We start from the raw sequence: 12,644 nt of genomic DNA on the forward strand, positions 1-12,644 counted from the left end.
CCGCACTATTGTATGCATGCTCCAAGTGTCCAATTGGAAATGAAACAGCTTTCAGAAAGCAAGTATGAATTCATGCCACAGAAATAAAACCTCAAACACTTAAAAAACTACAATACCAACCACTTGTGCGTGGAAGTGCAATTTATTTTAATCCTGGTTGAGTCTTCAGAGTGTGTCTGAAAATACTTAATGCAGATAGTTCATATTCAGCAGCCATTTAATTAAACAGGAGCATTAATAAAATCAATTTTCTGTGTGATGGAGGCTTAAATTAAACAAGGTCACTAATTACAGGTATTGAGCTGCTTTGTCTGACATATCTACCTTTTATGCCCTAAACAAGTGTCACTTTAAAAATAAATCTCAAAGAAGGAAAGGAAGAAATATGGAGCAGATCATGTACTTGAGTTAAGAGTCTCCTTTTGATATCCCTACTCATCTGAAGAACGAGGCTGGGGTGGAAAAACAAACAAACAAACAAACAAAAACATTTATTAGATAAAAGAACAAAAGCTAATTCTTTCTACACAGATTAATAATTGCTTTTTGTTCTCCATAGCTTGAGGGAAGCCTATAACCAAGAAAAATTTGTAATCTTGCTTTCAATTACTTTTTTTCCCACTATTTGTGATTCTTCTGTCTATGCTTTCAATGAGTATGTTCAAGGAGTAGGAAATTTATCTCCCACTTAGCAAATTGTTAATTAAGGACACAGATGCGTTTTACAGAGCAGTGGAGGCTAAAATCAATAGATGTCTTACCTGAGGGTTATGCTCAGGCAATGCGATATTGAGCCTTACTATTCTCAGACCTTACAAATGAGACTTTAAGTGATTGTTTGAGAAATGATATTGTGACCGTGTTGTATGAACTAGATGTTTATATAGAGTCTCCCTCCCTAATGTTTTCAAACCATGGAAAACAAAACCATTTAATTTCTTTGATGATTTTCACTGGAACCACTTGAATTTCCTGGAGAATATGAAAAATTAAGTTATGTTCAAGTTCTGTGCGTCAGAAGGAAAAGTGAAGGGTTTTCTATGTCAGTTAAGAACAATTGGATGCCCTAACTTTCTTCTGCCTACTCCTGACTGGCTCACCAAAGTTCCAAGTTCACTTTGTGTTTACAGCTATTTTCCAGATTGAAGCCAAGCAATAGTACCTGGATTTCTGGGAGAAGCATTTTTCTTTTTCTTTTAATTTTTAAAAATTTATTATTTTTATTTTTTCTGTATAAGTATACTACCTGCATGTATGTGTGTAAGTGCATTTATGTCATGCAATGCCTCAGAAGTCAGAAACAGGAGTTGAAACCCCTAGAATTAGAGTTACAAACAGTTGGGTGCTGGGAATTGAACTAGGTCCTCTGAAAGAGCAGCCAGTGCTCTTAAGAACTGAGTCATCTCTCCAGCCCAGAACCCTTGGTTTTAAAATTAATTGGACCTATAGAGAGCCAGGCTAGACTGGTTTAATCATGGTCAGGGGCAGGATAGAGATTAATATTGTGTGGAAGAATTAAACACCAGGTATAACACAAGACAATTAGTACATGAGGCTAAGTCATTTCCTATGACCATATTTTTCCTCAAAAAATTCAAATTTAGAAGTTTGCTCTTCTTGTCAAATTTACAATGTGAATGAATGAAGTGGTGGATATGATGTCTGGTGTGCCCATGCTTGCAGTAGCATGTGAGTTACGATGTAAATCCAGTTAAGCTGAGGAGAAACCTACATGCCTATTCCATTTCAAGTTGGCCCTTTCATAAGAACATTCTTCAGTATGGCCTTAGCAAGTTTATTGAAGCTGTGTATATTCAGACAAGCTCTATAATCTCTAAATGACTTAGTTTTTACACTGGTAAAATTACTGAGTGAATTTTACTGCATGAGGTAACATCAAGGATTATTCTGAACCCCAAAGGTTTAATTGCATTCCTCTACTGGCAGTTTTTCTTTCCCGTTCACATCATTTTGATTTTCTGCCCCAGTATGAACTTGACAGAGATGAAAGGAACATTTCTCTCAACATTTTCGCTGATCAAGAAATTAAAGTGAGGGTAAAGCCTGTGAAAAAGGGAGGTATTTCTTTTTGGGTGAAAAATTAGAATCCTGGTGCTTTATTTTAAGGTGAATATATATTTAACATTTTGCAATACACGATTATTGTTCATTTTAATCCTTCTACTAGAAAAAAATCTGTTGAAACCATGTGATGATGTAAGAAAAAGATTGTAGGGATCTATATATTACCTTTCATTACCATACAAGACTATAGCCCATTTGATGAAAGCTTGCAAAAATAACCAAAATATCAAAACAATGAAGAAAGAAAAATAATCCAAAGATTTCTACAGAGTGTCTTCATCCATGATATTTAAAAAGAATCTTTGTATTTCATGATTTGTTTAGAGTGAAATTATAAGGCACAAATGCCATGGAAAAATATTTTATGCTAAAATTGTGAACTCACTGATTAAAGCAAACGGCACAATGCTGTTATTTCCAATAGACATATCTAGAGTGAAATGCTGCGTAAAGATCATAGGTAAAAACAAAAATAAAAGCTATATTAGAGAAATAGAAAAACAAAAATAAAATCAATAGCAATGATATTCCATGGAACCTTTAAACAGTGTATAAGCAGCAGACCAAATTCCAGGCCAAACACCAGGCAAATCAGCAAACCAAAACTAGACAAACCCCATAAAAACACAAGACCAAATACCAGACCAATATAAATAAGCCAACATAAGCTCATGGAAGAAATCAGAATTTGACAAATTAAGTTGATTTTATGACAATAAAGATGCACAAAATTATACTGTATAATTGACAAGTATGACCAAATTCATATGCTAGATTTTACACACTACAGAAGAATATATTTTATATTACCAAAATTTTATATATATACAATTGATAACAAACTGAAAATTAATATATTCCAAACTTGCAAAATTAGAGGACATATTTTGGGGGTTAAAAATCAAGATGTAGAATTTAAAAAATATTTATTATTTTTATTTATGTATGAGTGTATTGCCTGCATGTACGTGAGTGCACCCATGTTCATGCAATACCATGGAGATCAGAAGAGGGTGTCAGATTCCCCTGGAACTGGAGTTAAGGATGGTTTGTAGCTGCCACATGGGTGCTGGGAATCAAACTCAGGTCCTCTGCAAAAGCAGTCGGTGCTCTTAACCACTGAGCCATCTCTCCAGCCCCAAGATGTAGAATCTTATAAGTAATGGATCAGGGACCATTGCTGAAGAGGGGTAGAAAAATTGTTAGAGGCAGGGTTGGTGCATGAGCATACAGAAACAGCGGCTTTTAGATCTCTGTGACCTTGCTTATGTGAACTTGTATCACATGACAACATGCGCAAGACCCATGGTGACTCAATCATTCAAAAACCTAGCAAAGAACTAGAGAAAGGGCATCGGGTCCCAACTCTAGCCAAGTAACTATTAGCAATTGATTACTAAGGATGGGAGAGAGCAGATCTTCTTTACATAGACTGACTAGCTTCCAATAGTTGAACTTGCACTGATGGACATCTGGGTACAAATGCTTGACTGAATTGGACTTAACATACATGACAGAATGCATGAAATCTGGTGGGGGTCTATCAGGGGGCACAGGTAGGGGAGGGGGTCTAAATTCAATTAAGATCTATTATATGAAATACACAAAATCTCAAAATATTTAAAAGATATACTTCAAATGTTCTACAATAAAAATAATAAACATCTACATATGTCTATGATTACATATCATTTAAAGATTTTTTTTGGTGTTTTTGAGACAGGGACTCCCTGTAGCCTCAGCTGTCCTAGAACTCACTATGTAGACCAGGCTGGCCTTCAACTCACAGAGATCCTCCTGCCTCTGCCTCCCAGGTGCTGGGACTAAAGGTGTGTACCACCACACCCAGCCCATTTAAGATTTCAAAATATATCTAGAAGTATATTCAGAAGAAAAAATACAGCTTTGAGTTATTAAATTAATAGGTAAAAGATTACTAATCAATGAGTTCATATTAAACCAAAGATAATTTAAAGGGAGAAAATTAACCCCTTGGAATGCTTGTCTACAAAAGATCTTACTTTATGTACAAAATTAACAGAAGAAATCATGTCTCTTGATCTCTGCTTTGCAGTTGATGTGGGAAGCACTCAGAGAAAAAATGAAGAATGTGTTAGTGTTTGCCAGAGTGCCCTGCCCTGACAGATCATCACAGTTAGAGCTGTTAGAGGGCACTGCTCCTATCAAGCATCCTTTTCTATAGATCTCTGTGTTCTGTTCTAGATCACTGCTTCCCCCCCACTTGGCCTTAAAAGTAGAACGACTCTCTGACTAAGCCTGGAACATACCACCAGCCTTTCTTATGTTTCCTCAATAGCATTTACCCCTTTACCAATGATCCTTTATCTACACACAGTTGGATATGCTTATTTACCTACTGCTGTTTATCCCTGCCCAGTTTTAATTGTACTTCTCTGACTGAACCCAGGTTATTTGGTTGAAGGTGATCTATGCATAGACCCTTGTATGGTGATCAGGATTACCTTATTCCTCTGGCTCCATTAATTGGCTCAGAGTCACATGTAAAAACTATCTAGATGGGGCCTAAGAAATACACAAAGACATTCTGCTGGACCTAGAAACAAGTAAGCAACCTCTTGCTGTTCTATAGATTCTTCTCTAGTTGGCTGAAAGCCTGGTACTTCTGAAGGCTACTTCCACCACTGCAGGAGGGAACACCTGCTAAGAAGAATGGCAAAGACAAAACCAGAATGGAGGAAAACGACAGCTATGATGTAATTTGGCCTCTGTTCAGCCAGCAACTTCCTCATCGCTCGTCTCCTAAGATACTTGATAAGCCCCGTTTCTTCTTGTCTAATTTGAATTGAAGCAAAAGCTCTTTATCAGTCACATTATTCTCTCAGCCCCACTAGTGACTGAATTTCATGCTAGCTGTGTATGTTACGCCTTTGTGTGGCATACAGTGATCTCAGTGTAAGAGTCAAAATCTAGTCACCCAGACTGATAGATTACTCAATCTCTCTCTCTCTCTCTCTCTCTCTCTCTCTCTCTCTCTCTCTCTCTCTCAAAATTTAAGCTAAAGAAAAGACAAGCAATTTATAGACAACTCATATATTGAAACTAAAACCCTTTCTTCTTATATTACAGCGGTCCTAAGATCTAAGGCATTTCTATTCCAATCCTCTGTTTGCTTTTCTGTTGCTGCGATAGACACCATGACCAAAACAACAAAAGTTTGGACCCGTGTAATAATTGGGGCATTTCTAGTCCCTCATATTCCAAAGTATTTTAATCCTGTCAAGTCCCATTAAATTATGCTATGTAGGTATGTGCATATGAGGCCCACAGAGATCAGAAAAGTTAGTCAGATTCCCTGCACCTTCAGGTTCAGTTTAGTGTGAACTACCCAACAAGGGTGCTGGAAACCAAACCTGAGTCCTCTGCAAGAGTAGTTCTCACTCTGAACCAGTGGACCACATCTCCAGCCCACTTGTACTTATCCTACATATATACTGATCTCTACTTTATATATTAGTATGTTGGTACATCTGAAATTAACTATCATTTTGAGTCAAGTTACCAACCCTAAAGACAAGTAAAGAGAATTTAGTATAGCATCAGGAAGTTATTTTTTATTCAAGTACTTCTCATGTTTTTTTCACATGCTGTCTAGGTAATTTATACCACCAAACTCCTTTTTTGCCTTCTATTTTTTTCCTGCACTGTTCTGTTTTCTGTTTCCTTCATCTTCTAGTCTATTCTCTCGTATATATCCCTGACTATAAGCCAAAACTTTCCCCAATAACTTTACAATGCGTTTTGATTTGTAACAGCTAATGCTCAAAGATCTGGTCTACACATAACAGTTTGCTCCACGGAAGGAGGAATCTAAGCGTGGAAGGAGAACATTCGAGTTTGCTTCTCTGTTGCTGTGTCAAACACCATGACCAAAATAACTTTGGGAGGAAAGGGTTTATTTGGCTTATAGTACACTGTCCATCATTGGGAGAAGCCAAGGCAGGAACCCAAACTTGACACTTGGAGGCAGGATCTGAAACAGAGATCATGGAGGAAAGCTGTTTAATGGTTTGCCATTAATTATAGCACATGTCTAACTGCACAGGGATGGCATACTCCACAGTGGAGTAGGCTCTCCTACTCCAATTAACAATTAAGAAAATGTCCCACAGCTAAGGTCTGACTTGGTGGTAAATGCCTTTAATCCCAGCACTCAGGAGGCAGAGGCAGGTGGATCTCTGTGAGATGGCAACCAGCCTGGTATACATAGTATGTTCCTCTAAGCAAGCTGGGGCTACAGGCAGACCCTGTCTCAAAAAAAAAAAAAAAAAAGAAAGAAAAGAAAAGGAAAAGAAACTACATATACGCCCCCAGCCCACAGTCCAGTCTAATGGAAGCAATTCTTTATTGCGATTTCCTCTTTCCATGTATGTCAAGGTTTGTGTCAAGTAAACAACCAGCTATTACAAAGAATAAGTAGAATAGAACAACATTGCTTCACTAAGCAAGGTTGATGTGAAATGTGAGAATTCCTGGGTTATTTCTGCCTTGACATGTAAGTATTGTTTTACAGGGAATAGTAGTTTTTTTATATATATATAAATTTTATAAATATATATATATATAAATTTCACAAGTGTCCACATCTGCATATAGCTTGCATTGCATTAATTTTCTGTAATAATCATTTTTTATATCTTGCATTATGCATTAGCTTCTTTTTTAGCAGAAAATATATAGTCATTGAAGGAATTATTAATTTGAAGGTATAAAATCCTAAGGAAAGCAATATTGGAGCTCTGATCATCCTTTGGTGATACACCCTTGGAAATGCAAACTTGGATTTGTTGAATTTTGAAAATGACACAGAGGAATCATGGCTGCTTTCCTGAAGATTCTGTTCTCTAGAAAGGATGAATGCCAGAGTATTACACACTCTGCTTGTCATCCCCACATTGAGGCTTTGTTATATATGGTGCATTCAAGAGGATCTTGGAACATGTACCAGGCTGTTCATTGCCTGAGCTACAGGATCCCCAATGCCTGCAGAATCTCTGTGGAACCTTTACTTTTATGAGGAAGCCTGTATAAATTAGATGAGGTATTCTTCTATACCTTCTTCCTGGCAGGCGGCCTAACAAATGAAGGTCATGCTTGACTGCTTGCAAAGAAAAGGAGATATTTCCTCAGTACTTGTGAAGGTTAGCATGAGTAGGTAACATTAGTCACTATCAAGTAACACGGAAATGTGAATAGCTACCAGGGATCTGACTCCCCCACAGACTTACTCATTAAGCACATATAGATGCTTCTGTGCAGCTAGCTATTGAGGAGATGGTGAGCAAGACACACTCCCTGCACAGGAGGGTCCTCTAGGATAATCGAACAAGTAAGCATGAAGAGATGAGTCCAAAATATTAGCGTAACAGTGACAATGAAAGAATAACGTTTGTGGGACTCAGTTTATCATTGGCTAGGAAACATTCCTGTTTGTGTATATGATACCAACGTTCAAGAATTATTAATAAGCCTTTATTATTACTACTTATATTTTTGCTGCCACACTCTGTGTTTTATAGTCAGAAGAACTGAAGTCTAAAGAGTTTATGACTCATTCAAGATCACACAGTATCAAGAAGTTTGGTAAACTTCAAAGTCCACAATTCTAGTTGCAGATAACCTAAGATAAGAGCTGGAATCCAGAGCTTTAGCAGCTCAGAAAGGTGGTCAAACACGGGGCAGAGGTGAAGTTTTGACCAAAAAGCTGAGTGATCAGGTCTGTCTCATGAAAAAAGTCATTTCCCAAAGATACAGCAAAATGGAATTGGTAAGAGAATGGGGAAAGGAGACGAATCTGTGTCTGCACCACAGATTGCAAAGGGCAGCCGCGCTGAAACAGAAAGCTCCTACGGACATAATTAGTTCAATCAGCACCAACACCAACAATCCACCACCGCTGTCCAACCTGAGGCTGCAGCAGTCAGGAATGTGTGCTGGCTCCTCTGTTCACGTTCACTATAACAGTCCATGCGTTTTCCCTGTGACACTCAGGTTCCTTCATTCTATTCTTTCATGTTTAATCAGTTGTCTTAAAATTTAATGTATATACCACAAATCGCACCCATTTAAAGTATAACATTAAGTTTTCACAGATGGAGACACATTGCAAAGTTGCAGAGCCTTTCCAAATTCCCCAACCGTCTCCACCTGCTCTCTGAGGTTCATCCTGTACTCATCTGGGCCTCTGACTATCCTGTGGTGCTATGCAGCAGTTCAGATGCTCTGCAATCACCAATAAATGGAGTCTAGAAGTACAGCCATCTTTAGTCTCTGGGCAGTATCAATGATTTTCAAATTCCTCTGTTCTTACTTCTATCCCATGTTCATTCTCTGTTTTACTGAGTGAGATTTCCGCACCACGAATGAGTTGTTAGTTGTCATTGGCTATTGTGGACAAACTGGCTAAAAAGCCACAATTATTGGGAGGGACCAAAGCTCTCGCCTCTGAATGAAGGAATGACAATACATTCCTTACCTTTTCAAGGACACTGTGTTCATAAAATTTCACTTTTTCACCAATACCTATAAGAGCTTTTTCAGTGAGTCTCCATTATTAGTAACATTAACCTTTGTCAGTTAAATTTTTTTATTATTTTTATTTTATGTGTATGACTGTATTGCCTGCATGTAAATGAGCTTACCTGTGCCATACAATGCCCACAGAAGGTGTCAGATCCCCTGGAACCGGAGCTACAGACAGTTGTTAGTTGCCATATGGGTGCTGGGAATTGAACCCAGGTCCTCTGCAAGAGCAGCCAGTGCTCTTAACTGCTGAGTCATCTCTCCAACTCCCAGTTTTTAAAATATTCATTAAAGGAGTGCCAAGCAGGGTCACTGGACCCTCACTTGGGTATCCAGCCACTCTTCCCAGCCAACTAGTCCAGCCGCCTTGGAAGACAAAAGAAAAATGAGGAAGAACCCAATAGAGGGATGTTTTTGGAAGCCCTTGTCAAGAAACTCCAATGGACTTTTATATGAACATTTGAAAATTGCCCTGTTCTGACTTTTTCCTAGTTCCCTGTCTAGAACTTGTAATGCTAATTACTCTTGCCTTTACTTCTCCTTCATATCTCCTATTCATGATTCAAGGACTGTCTTCCCCCCTTAGAGGCAAGAGTTACACAATTTGGGAGTCTTTTAGATAGACCCACTGAAGGGGTGCTCCAATTGCCTCACCCTGCATCCCTATTCAGCATGGAAGAAGCCAGAGCATTCTGCGACCTGATTCTCTATTGGCAATTTGGGTAACCCCATCAGAGGATGGTGTGATAAGACTAGGAGGTAGGAATTGGCTAGGCAGTTAGGGTAAAAAGACCCCAAAGAAATGTAGCCAGTTTCTTGGCTAAAAGTCAAAATGTCCTTGGGCCTATTAGCAACATACTCTGTTCCAAGGCCAAAAATGTCAAAAGTATTTGGGAGCTTGTATCTAATCCTTAAAAGATTTTAGGGTTACCTCTTCAGAGGGGGGAATGTTGGAGGTGAGGGAGTGGACATGGATTTGATCAAATCACTTTGTATACATGTATGAAATTCTCCATAAAGTTTTTGTAAAAGTTAAAAATTAAAAATTTACTAAATTTTTAAAATTAAGCCAGGTGGCATGATGGCACATGCCTTTAATCCCAGCACTGGGGAGGCAGAGGCAGGCAGACCTCTGTGAGTTCAAGGCCAGCCTGGTCTACATAGTGAGTTCCAGGAGAGCTGGGGCTACAGGGAGACCCTGTCTCAAAAAGACCAAAAAAAAATTTTTTTAAAGAATAAAATATTTATTCATAAAGTGCAGTTAATAATTTCAAATTTCAAATACTTTTGCAAAGTATAACATTTAAGTTGCTTTTGTGTATTTTTTATAGTTTTAAATGATTCTCACATTACTTTTAGGCCAACGTCAAACGATTCCCTATTATACTATCTGTCTGGGCCTGAAAGCATTTACAAGACGTTTTTATGCACAAAATTTTAGCTACTGTTATGCAATTTATTCTCATCCACATCTTAAGAAGTAGGTATTAGATATTCCCATTTACACATCGAGAAGCAAAGGCTAACAGGAAGCAAAAGCTAGGCCATAAGCCTAATAATAGCAGATGGGCTAGAAATCAAATCCATTTGGCTAGAAATCAGTCTTTTCCATTGGGACACTTAGAAAGATGGAATTATGCATACAAAGATAAAGAACTAGAGAAAGGACCATGTGAGTTCATTTAACTTTAATTAAATATCTGCTGCTGAATGTTTTAAGACAATGAAAGGCCTAACTAGCTCATAGTTTTGGAAGATGAACTGAGGAACATAGTACTGATCCTGGTGAGGGCCACCTTAGTTGTGCTACATCATGACAGATGGCATTGTGCTTGGAGCTACAGCAGGAAGGATAGGTCACACAATGGTGCTGGAGGGATCAGGCCCACTCTGTTCTAACACCCCTCTCATGAGAACTAATCAGCGTGACACTGAGAACTACAGTAATAATATGACAGCTTCCTCAGACATAAGGACTTTCACCAGCCCTACCTCTTAACATCTGACCATCTCTCAACATTAGTCTCCTGAGAACCAGATTTCCAACACAGAAGTCTTTGAGATAGTACATGAAAACCACACCAAAATTACAGAAGACTGCTGCAAATAGAGATTTGTATCCACTATTGGGTCTGTTTGTTGGACACCATGGATAGGCAGAGCCAGACACATTCAACACCAAGGGAAAAGTGCGCTGAAAATATTAGAATGCAGTATTTACAAAAATCTTTCTTTTCCTACAACATCTCTCAATGTGTGTTCTATTTTTATTTGATATATTAATGCATTATGGATAAAGAAAAAAATCAAATTATTTTATTACCATATTTTATAGTCAATTTGCATTTCCTTGATGGCTAAAGATATTGAACATTAAAAATATTTATTTATTTGTGTTGCATGTGTATCAGTGTTTTACTTGTATGTAAGTGAAACTGTTTCATGAAATTCACATGGAGACCAGGAGAGGAGGTCAGGTCCCTTGGAACTGGAGGTTGTTAATAACCGTGTGGGTGCTGGGAATCGAACCTGGGTCCTCTGCAAGAGCAACCAGTGCTCTTAACTACTGAGCCATCTCTCCAGTCCCTTTGAACAAAATTTTAATTGGGCTATTTTTTTCTTGTTTATTTATTTTTGAGTTCTTTGTATATGCTGGATACTAACTCTCAGATATGTTAAAGATATTTTTCCCATTATATAGGTTGCCTCTTCACTCAAATGATGCTATTCTTTGAAGTACCAAAGCTTGATAAGTTTATGAAGCCCCATTTGTCAATAGCTGGTCTTAATGCTAGTACAATAGAGGTCCTGTTCATAAAGTCATTTTCTGTGCCTGTAAGTTCCAAAGTATTCTCTACTTTCTCCTCTATCAGATTCAGGGTACCACATCTTATGTCCTCGATCCATTTGAGTTGAGGTTTGTGCATTGTGAGAGATACAGCCATGGTTTTCATTATTGTTTAGCTAAGAAAAGAAAGCAATATCAATAAAAGGGAAGAAGATTTAACAAAATTCCTTTTGTCTTTGCATTTCTTACATCACCACTTCTGTCTACAGAGGACTATTGAGTTGAAGAGAAAATTTGGCCCATGGGGCAGCTGATGTCCCAGGTCTTCAGTACAAACAGCACACTTGCTTTGAAAGTTGCTCAACATGGAACCAATGGGATTTCTGTGCTCAAGAGAGATCATGCCAAGTACTTTATTCCAATGAAGTTACAAGCAATCCTGGTCACTGACATTCTTTCGTATATTCTGTTTATCCTATAGTTCGAGGCTTACAAAACACATTTTCTTTTAAGAAATATTTTATTGATTATTTTAATTTTATATGTATGAAATATATTTCTATTATTATATTTATAGTGTATTGTCTGCATGTAAGTGCATCAATGTTGTGCAATGCCTGCAGAAGCCAGAACAGGGCTTTGGATCTACTGGTATTGGAGTTACCATCAGCTGTTAGCTGCTGTGTGTGTGCTGGGAACCCGACCTGTGTCCTATATAAGAGCAGCTAGTGCTCTTAACTGCTGTGCCATCTCTCCAATACCACAAAACACATTTTGATGGGGAAGGGGGTATAAAGATAATTAAGATGTTGTGTATGAAATTCACAAAAATTTAATAAAATATACAAAAATAAAAAGTGAGAAAATATATAAATATATATTAACATGTAATTAAAATGAGATAGAATGAGTCCTATATAAGAGCAGCTAGTGCTCTTAACTGCTGTGCCATCTCTCCAATACCACAAAACACATTTTGATGGGGAAGGGGGTATAAAGATAATTAAGATGTTGTGTATGAAATTCACAAAAATTTAATAAAATATACAAAAATAAAAAGTGAGTTAAGTTAAATAGTTCCTGCCAAGTCTCCCTTGAATAAAACTGTACCATTTATTCTTCTAGCAACAATGAATGAAAGTTTCTGCTTACACTAAATGTTATGAAAGTTTAAAATATTTGCCAATCTGATGAAAAACAAAATTGCGGC

Source organism: Nannospalax galili, unplaced genomic scaffold, assembly GCF_000622305.1.
Source record: "Nannospalax galili isolate Female #2095 unplaced genomic scaffold, S.galili_v1.0 scaffold271, whole genome shotgun sequence".
NCBI classification, from domain to species: Eukaryota; Metazoa; Chordata; class Mammalia; order Rodentia; family Spalacidae; genus Nannospalax; species Nannospalax galili.